This window comes from Tamandua tetradactyla, chromosome 11, assembly GCF_023851605.1.
Source record: "Tamandua tetradactyla isolate mTamTet1 chromosome 11, mTamTet1.pri, whole genome shotgun sequence".
Lineage (NCBI taxonomy): Eukaryota > Metazoa > Chordata > Mammalia > Pilosa > Myrmecophagidae > Tamandua > Tamandua tetradactyla.
The window spans coordinates 86,796,052-86,803,520 of record NC_135337.1 but is presented as its reverse complement, the minus strand read 5'-3'; positions in this window follow the sequence as shown (position 1 = coordinate 86,803,520).

Sequence of the window (7,469 nt, the reverse complement as noted above, 5' to 3'; positions counted from 1 at the left end):
GCTATACCAATGTTGGACAAATGAGGTTTTGAATGCAAAACTGTCTGCATCTGAGGGAGAAACTGATTATCAGGGTTCTTATCAAAATATACAAATGGCCAAAATTCAATAAAGAAGTGAAGATACAGAAACAAGAGGACATGACCCATTGTAATGAAAAAATATATACAACCTCAAAGAAGGGTTGACATTGGAAGAACTAATCAAAGACATCAAGTGAACTCTTCTATACAGGTTCAGTGAACTAAGGGAAAACATGTAAATAGAACTCAAAGAAATCAAGAAGATGATGCATGGGAAGAATTAATAATTTTGAAAAAAGAGTTTGGTAGTTCCTCAGGAAGTTAAGTAAAAAAATCACCATATGATTCAGCAATCCCATTACTAGGACTATACTCAGAGGAACTAAAAGTAGGGACACAAATGAACACTTGCACAGCAATATTTATAGTAGCATTTTCACAGTTACTTAGAAATGGAAACAACCCAAATGTCTACCAATGGACAAGAGGCTAAACAAATTGTACTATGTGCATATGATGGATACTAGGCAGCTGAAAGACAGAATAAAGTCATGAAACATGCAACACCTTGGATGAATCCTGAGGATGTTTTGTTATGCAAAATAAACCAGAAACAAAAGGACAAATCCTGTACTATCTCATTAACATGAACTAACTGTAATGAGCAAACTCTGAGAGTTAATGTTGAGGAACACAGGTTATCAAGAGATAGAAAGAGGGTCGAATCTGGGCACTTGATGCTGAAAGAGTACATGATATTCAACAGGATTGATAGTCAAAATCCAGAAATAGATACTACAATACTATGTGATGGTTGCACAATATTGTAAGTATAACAAACAAAGCTGAATGTGAGTATGGCTGAAAGTGGAAGTCTAGGGGCATATATGACACCAGAAATAAAGATAGTGGATAAAAACTGGAATGTGTAATGTAGCAATACTTAGAGAGCTTGTACATAAATGAATTTCACCATTTGCAAGGTGTTGAAAAAAGCTGTCATGGAGAAAATATTATTAATGCAGACTAGGAAGTAGTTATTCAAAACATTCCAATATTTTTAAAATAATTCTAAGTAAAAGCAATATACCAAAGCTAAATGATAACAGAGGAGTATATAAGGAAGGGATATGGGATTCTTGTTGTAGTTTCCTTATTTTTTCTTTTCTTTTTTGCCAAAATAAACAGAAATGTACTCATTTAGATTGTAAACTTCCCACATAGGGAACATTTGAAATTGTCACAAGCATTGTGTAGTACCAATTTAACAGACAAAGACCTCGATCTTGGTTTTTGCCCTTGTGAAACACATTCCTGTGACGAAGCTTAGACTGCTTATTATCATGCCTGAGAGTCACACCGAGGGAAGTTACATTGTTGCTTAGATGTAGCACCTCTCTTTAAGCTTTCTCCACAGGCTAACTGACTGCCTTCTGCTAGATGGGACATGATCCCAGGGATGTAAAAGTCCCTGGTAACATGGAAACTGACTCCTGGAGATGAGGCTGGCACTAGCATCATAGGATTAAGAAAGACTTCCTGACCCAAAGTGGGAATAGAAATGAAGCAAATACAGATTTAGTGGCTGAGTGATTTCAAGCACAGTCAAGAGGTCATTCTACAGATTATTCTTATGGATTAAATAGATATCTGTGTCATTTTTCAGGGAGTATTGGAATAACTAGAGGGAAATACCTGAAACAAAATGTAGTCTGGTCTTGAAGATGATTGCATAATATATGGTTTTTACTATAAGGAGTGATTGTGAAAACCTTATGACTGATACTACCTTTATCCAATGTATGGACAGAAGAGTAAGGTCATAAAGACAAAAATATAATAATAAGTGGGAAAATGGTGAAGGATGTTTGGATGTTCATTTTACTTTTATTTTTATTGTTTATGAGGTAACAAAAATGTGTGAAAATAAGTTGTGATGATGAATGCACAACCTTATGATGATACCATGAAAACTGAATATATGCCATGGATGATTATGTGATATGTGAATATATGACAGTAAAAAGCTGAATGATACAAGTGCTGGAGAAAATGTGGAGAGATACTGTTAGAAGGGATGTTGAATGGTGCAGCTCCTCTGGAGGGCAGTGGGCTGGTTCTACAGGAGGCTAACTATATGGTTCCCACATTATTCTACAATCCCAATATTAGGTATACAGGTGGAAGAACTGAAAGCAGGGTCATGAATAGATATTTGCACACCGATGTTCACGGGAAAAATATTGGAATGGATGGAAGTGGCCTCCGTGTACATTGATAAGGAATGCAAGGCAAAACTGTGGTACATACATATGATAGAATGTTGAGGAGTTTCAAGAAGGAATGAAGCTGTAAGGAATGAAACAAGGTGAGTGAAACTTGAGGACATAATGTTGAGTGAAATAAGTCAGTAATGTAAGGACAAATATTCTTTGGTGTCTTTCCTGGTTTGAAAGGATTATGTACCCTAGAAAAGCCATGTTTTAATCTTGATCCATCTCGTGGAGGCAACGGTTTCTTTTAATTCCTGAATAGAGACTGAGGTCTTATTTTTCTGTACAGATTAACATAATACCCTAATAAATTCCATAGTATTTTGGGCACAAAATAAAAAAAGAGTTTGCAAAGTCCCCTTGAGGGACTTAGGGAAAACGTTGAAGAATTTATCTTCCCCATAGGGAGAATTCCTAATGTTATCTCAATTTTAATGCATGTCCTTATGAAAGTTATTTTCACAATGCTGATGCTAAGCCTATTTATAATTATACCTAAGAGTCACCCTCAGAGAATCTCTTTTGTTGCTGTGATGTGGCCTGTCTTTAAGCCAAACTCTGCAAAAAACTCACTTTCCTCCTCACCAGTTGGTGTATGACTCCCATGGGTGTGTCTCCCTGGAAACATAGGATATGACTCCCTGGGATGATCCTGGCCCTGTCATCATGGGATTGGAAATATATTGTTGACCAAAATGTGGAAAAGAAATCAGGCAAAATTCAGTTTCAGTGGTCAAGAGACTTCAAATAGAGTCGAGTTGACATGTTGGAGATTACCCTTATGCAAACTTCAGCCAGATATTAAATATTCCCACAGTGTACAAAGCCACCACCAAAAGTATTCCTTAAAATCCTAAAGGAAACCCTGGACTCTGAGTAAGAATCTATAAAAGTTCTTCTTTGTAAGTTTATTTTTTTTAGAAACTATAGGAATCCAAATTCTTGCTATCACAGATAAACTCTGAAACCCAGAGGTTACAATTTCTCAAAGGACATCAACCAGTTTCTTTCCTTATCTGGTAAGGTCAACACCCATTTCCTGCATGAAGATGAAATGGTCATTGCCAAGATTTCCCAGAAGATTGAGAGAATGATCAAATGTGTGGGTGAGGTGTAACCAGAAATAAAAATTTAACAAATGATTGTGACTACTGACTCACATAGATATGTCACAACCTTTTTATTTTCGAGTACGTTAGAATACCCAGAACAAAATACGTGAAACTGTAATAATCCATTAGCCTTCATATTTGATAATGATTGCATACCTATAGAATTTTCATCATGTGAACATTTGATTGTAGATCCTTGCGACTGACACTTCCTCTATTCAGGGTATCAGCAGATGAGAATTGAAATAAAGACATGTATGAGAAATAATAATAATGGTAGACTGGAAATATGATGGTAAATACCCATATGTAAACTATGGAAAATCATTATAGTATTACTTTGCCAAATTTTCATCAATTGTTAAAAATGTTAACTACTGTTAACAAAGGAGTTACAAAAATGTGTTATCATCCATTCCAACAAACACTCCATAGCCATGCACATGTTGATGGTGGAGTGGTGTATATCAATCTGTATTTTATGCATGAGTTTTTCTTAAATCACAATTTCTAATAAAATAAAAACATCAAATAAAGCATCAATTGTTGAAATATAAATTTATGAAAATTTAAGAATTCCCTGAAGTGGAACTCAAAGAAAATTGGCTGCAATAGAAACCAAGGTGAAATCCAGAAAAGACATTAGACAATAAAACAAATTTATGTTTGTACATTTTCCCTAATTCCTGTAGTTATTGCACGTAAAGGATTCCCTGCCATCATATTTCATTCCTACAGCATAAGAGAACTTCTCTGGTTAATTCAAGTGATTCTTTTGTTCTGCTGCCTCTGTTTCCACCAAAGATAGCAGAGAAAAGCACAACCATCTTTTCAGAACCTAAAGAGATGAAACAGACCAATAATCTGAGATTGCATGATTTATCTCAGAGCTACAGGGTTGTGTTGAATACTTCTGAGGAGGGTAATCTGAAATCGAGGGAAAATGAGAATATTGACACAGGTGGAAGACCACTAGGACATGTTATCCAAGACCCTCTTATCCAACATTGGAACTTTGTTATTTGCTTCCCTTTGAAACTCAGCTCTTGACAAGCATGGAAGGATTCATTCTTCCTATGTATTGCATACATGCACTTTGACACTGGCTACGTTTTTATGGTGCATTCTTAGTGATGAGGAGTTTGCTACTGGTTTCTACAGTGTGTGAATTTAAATCGTGTTCCCCATTTCTGACAGTGCTTATTCTGACTTCTACGAGTGTTGACAATTAATCTTCCAACAGAATGCATGCATCTCTTTTGTATGACTTAAATTTTGCATGGAAAGGTCACAGAAAAAATTTTTGGATGTATCCAATTGAAAACTACTGAACAGAGCTTATTTACTCAAAATGAGTCTTTTCCTCCTTCTTTATAACATAACATTGAAAATTTGAGGAAAATAATCAAATCCCCTCTTTCTGCTGGAAAAATAATAGTTAGCTCTGTAACATGGTATTTATCTCTCATCATGATTCCTGAAAATTTCTTTTGCAGATATCTAAATTTTAATAGACTCTTCAACATTTTCCTACAAACAAAACCCAACACTGTACTTCTTTCACCAATAGCACAGAATTTGATTATTTCTTTGTTTCCATATATAGATTCTTCAAGAATAAAATTTAAATTTCTGTGAGAATAAAACTATCCATTCAATACAGATCGAATCATAATCATTATCACTTAATTTAATAGTTCTGGAGAAGAATAAAGTTTTACTAACAAACCAGAAATATTTTTCATCTGAGAAATAACTGGAGTTGCTGGAATGGTAATAGAAGGAAAGCTTAGAGTGTTGGTGTATATGACAGAATATTAACGGTTTCAATTACTCTCTCAGAATATGCTCTACAAAATGTCTTTCCTTCAGAACCTATGAACTGGGTGTATCGGAAAGAAAACAGGAAGTCTCTGGAAATGAAGGAGATATAATCACTCTTCCTCCTGAAGTACACTCAAGTGTAAGTGTGGTGTCCCACATGGCATCTACATGATATGGTGTGACATGGATGAGGTGGAGTAGCCCTTAACAGGCATTTCTCACTCCTCCTGGTTTTGGATCCTGTGTTGAAGAGGATGGTGAACTATCAGGTGCATATGTAGTCAATACTTATGGGAAGAGCTTCTTATACCTGAATTGCAGAAAATGTTGCATTTACTGATCTAACACTTTTGTGGAGTCTTCTTGATTATACAATGTTCCTGAGGATAGCAGAAGCATCACATTTCCTGGTTGGACTGTTTTCTAAATGTTTTTTTTCTTTCATTTTTTTTCTAGTTGAAAGACATACCTCTTGCTTCATCAGTAACATTGAGAATATACGTTTACTAAATTTCTTCACAAACATTTTAGAGATTTTTATTGAAAGATATTTCTGCTTAAAGAAAAGGCGTAATGCAAGTAAATTATTTTAAACAGAAACTGAATGCAAATGCATGGAGTTTCCTGGATAGGATTCTAGGAATTGATATATGAACATGTTGGAAGTGAGACCAGAACGATGCTGTTTACTTTGGATAAATGTATACAACTAGTGCATATTTAGCAATGGCAAAGGATGATTCATAATATATTCTTTATACTCATCCCTAAAAGAGTACTTATCAAAGAATTTGGAAAACAGCCTGGTTTATGTGATAAAATATTTTGTTAAGAATTCAGACTCAATGTAAGTGGACTAAGAGGGGTCTTTTATTTTTCCCAGAGAGACATCAAAAAATGACAAGCTGACAACTTTAATAATCAAAACCAAGAGACTTGCAGTGCTGCATGAGTCAAATATGTTTTGTCTGTAAATTAAATTGCTGACATGGGTTTGACTAAAACAGAGTCTGATACTTTGGTTAATACATTGCAATAGAAGTGATTTCACAGATCTACCAAAGATATAAAATGAATAAAATAAATGACCACATCATTTTTCCCAAACTGGACATTACCTCAGATCAATCTCTCATCTGAAAATGTCAGTCTAATGTGTCAAGTGATGAAGAAAGTATTAGTGGTACTCTACCTTACAAAGAACAGGACGTCTACAAAACCCATGACGTTATTACTTAATACCTTGCTTTAATATTTTTAAAAGATACAGTTGGCTATCAGAAATGACCCAAATTCCATTTCAGGATCAGGGAAGGGGGCCTATGAGTGTAGAGGTGCCAAGAGAAAGTTACTGAAAAAATCCCTGCCTATAAAAACAATGTTTAAAGAGCAAATTTTCATCCCTGAAAGAAATCCAACAATAGTAAAACCATCAATGATTGAAGAATCAGGGCTGTAATGTCTCTTATATCCTCACTTACCTTTTATGGAATAGTCAGTAAAAAATTCACAATTGGACATGAATTTGGCTTATTGAAACTTCATCATATTGTGACTCAAGTCCAGGCTGGGCCTACTTTCAAGAGCTGATTAACATAACTCTGGCAACAGGTACAGAGCATTTGAAAAGACAAATGGTTTTGGTCAAATGCATATGACACAAGAGTAGTTTATTTCTGCTTTCAAGGGAGCAATAAACCTCTGCCTCTCCAGTAATTACAATAATTTTATATGTCCCTAATGAACTGTGTTAAACATTTACCACTGAATATTCAGGCAATAGGGTCTGGCTCAATAGTGAATCCTGGGAATATATTCCTAGATGTCAAATGAATTAAAGAAAATACAGAATATATAATGGTTTTTCATGAATGCAAAATAGAGATAAAGTTCTAGCAACAGAGCAAAAAGCGTTTTAACTTTATATACACTGATAAGCATCTTTTGATTTACATTTCACAGTATTTAACCTCTGTCAATGAAGAGTAATTTTCTGAAATTGTGGTGAATGATACTTGTACATACAGACTTCCTCAGTAGTAAATTATTTGCAAGGCATGCTTTGTGTCCTTGTTTCTAAGACTATAGATAAAGGGTTTCATCATGGGAGTGACCACTGTGTACATCTCAGAAACTATTGTCCTTGCCCTTCTGTTTTGTGTAGCTGCAGAACTAAGAACGACTCCAAAGGCTGTACCATAAAACAAGGACACCACTGAAAGATGAGACCCACAGGT